Raw genomic sequence first — 2658 nt, 5'->3', positions numbered from 1 at the left:
CGTGCCTTCCCCATGTGCACCCTGCTGCGGTTCAGTGTGCCCCTGGCGCGCAGGCTGCCGGTCTGCAGGGCAGCAAAACACCCCGGAGAGTACCTGTGGTCTCCCACATGTGTTTATTTGCATCTGCTTTTCTTGAAGATATATAACCCATGCCACCACCAACGCCTTACGGTATTTTGAGCACAGCAGGGGAAAACACCCCCACCACACCTCTGTATTTCCCTTTTTAAGCTTTAAAAGGATGCTACCAGCTACATGGGGTTTCAACATGGGGCGGGGGGGAGGAGGGGGGGGACATTTTTTAATGAGAAGACTTTAAAAACAGTTGCACTTTTGAAGCTGTGATGAAAGTTGCACAACGACAAGGTTGCATTTAAGTTCAGTGTGACAAAGGAGTGTGCGCATCCACAGCGCAGACAGATTCTGTGAAGGGTTATGTATTGGGGGGTAATATAATTCAGAAATGGGAATGAGGAAGGCCAAGTCTGTTTACATTGTCCAAGTGAAGAAGTAAAGAGAGCGTAAAATGGAGTGCAAAGTCTTACGTGCAGTCAACTTAACGTTAATAATATATTATTATTATATAATAATGTCAGTTACAACTGAGACATCAAAGTTGTTGTTTACCTGGTAGCTTCTTTTTAGCACTTTTCTAACAGTTTTGTTCATTCCAATGCTTGTGACTTTTACATTTGAAGATTTTAATTAAAGTGATTTATACCAGCTTTTGGCAATCTTCCTTTTTTTTATGACTCCTTTTTGGCATACTGATACCGCGGAACTCTCTACGTTACTTTTGGTCATACATCATCTGCGCTTTGTACAATTCCCAACAAGAGTACCCAAGCAAACAAATATGAAAGAAACCATATCCAGGTTGGGTGTGTTTCAGCTGTAGTTGACCACCAGTTCAGAAACGCTCCACCCCACTGCCTGACTCGGACACAAGGCACGGGCTGATGATCGACACTCAGGAACTACTGGGAGGGATACGGGGATGTCCAGGCACGCAGACGGCAGCTGGTCTGGCTTCACCTCCCAGCCACGTCCCCCCTCCCTGAGCGCAGGGCCTGGCTCTTCACATGGTGGGGTATGATTTACAGCTCACGCAACTGCTTTCAACTTAAAAAGCTCACTTCTCTTTGCAAAGTGATAGCTACTGTTAGTTTTGTACAAAGCAGGAGGGAGTGTAGGAAACGAGACACTGGAGCCCACCACGCCAAGACAGGTTACGGTCTGAACCAGAGGCGAACATCGCCCTCGCAGGACTTGTCTGCAGCAGCAACGCCTGCCCCTGGGCACCTTATCTCAAGGGCTTTTTTTACCTCTGCGAATGTTGTAAACTTTGAGGTCTCGACCTTGAATGTCGATATACATCTGTATACACACACATACACTTATATGGCACCGGGAATGACAATTCTCTCTCGCAGATGTTCCAATTTACTTTTGCATTTTTGACTCTGGAGCTTGCATTACTCACCCTGGATTTACTGTAAATTAGTTCCTGGAAGGTGGAGTAAGTTGCATCATGAGACCTTTGTATAGGGGATCATTTAATGTATGCAGAAATAAGGAAACTGATAATCTCCTTAGAAGCAGGGGCAATTTGATCACCAATTCAGATTTGAGACAAACACGCCTCAACAGCTTTCGGTGATTTTTCAAAGTCTGAAATGTGCTATTCCCTAGATTTTTCTTTCAGTGAGGGGCCAGGCCACCCTACAATGAATACAAATCTAGTGCCAGTAAGTTTGCTTTTCTGTTTTACTTCCATGAGCTGCTTAAAAATTGTCTGCACACAGTCCAGGGTTTTCTCACCACATCACACATAAAAAAAAAAAAAGGCCAAACCATCCACAGTGTCCGCACAGGAGCACCCATCCGGCGAAAACTGCGAGTGCTGGAGCTCCTACGGACAGAGCAGGCAGAAAGGCCGTGGGCATGGGCTGCCGGGACTCGCTCGCTGCCCCCGGGACGCACTGTTCAAACACGCCTCGGGCACTCATCCGTACCTCAATAAAGCCCACGATGAGTGACCTCGTCGCCGTGAAGCAGAGCCAAGGTCGTATGAAGAAGTGTTAGTCACTCTTCATCAGAGTTGAGCAACTCTTTCTTTTATGGTCCCGTGCAAATCGTTTTACTGCTGTGGAGTACTGCTCATCACGACAGCGAACGGTAAAATGTGAAAATCATTCCCCATCACGCTGGTTTTTTACTTCCTCCTGGTAGTCAACATTTTGGAAAATTAAAAGTTCAGAACGGTTTCCCTTGGGTTTTGTCAGTGTGTCAGTCGTCCAAGCTGAAGGAAGGGCGGAACGGGGCAGAAGCTGTGCACCACCAGGGCGCTGAATTCTCCAAGCAATCTTTCAGCAGCAGATGTGGGGATGTTTCACCACCGAAACCAGGCCGGGCAAGGCAAAGCCTTTATGGCTCTGTCCAAAGCCGCCCTCCCTCCCCGCTTTACGCAGTAACTCGCGGAAGGCGGTGGGAGAACTGAGTGAAATGAGGGCAGAGGTCCAAAGACCACATACGAAATCACAGATTTTTATTAACTACAGCCCGGGAGGGTTTGGGGGATGAGACATGCGCCGGTGCACGCACACGTTATGTCTTGCTGATGCCGTGTCTGATGATACGCAGTCCTCCCTCACGTCA

This window comes from Egretta garzetta, unplaced genomic scaffold (assembly GCF_000687185.1).
Source record: "Egretta garzetta isolate BGI_Z169 unplaced genomic scaffold, ASM68718v1 scaffold615, whole genome shotgun sequence".
In the NCBI taxonomy this organism is placed as follows: Eukaryota; Metazoa; Chordata; class Aves; order Pelecaniformes; family Ardeidae; genus Egretta; species Egretta garzetta.
The sequence above is the reverse complement of the archived record's forward strand: the minus strand, read 5'-3'. Positions refer to the sequence as shown.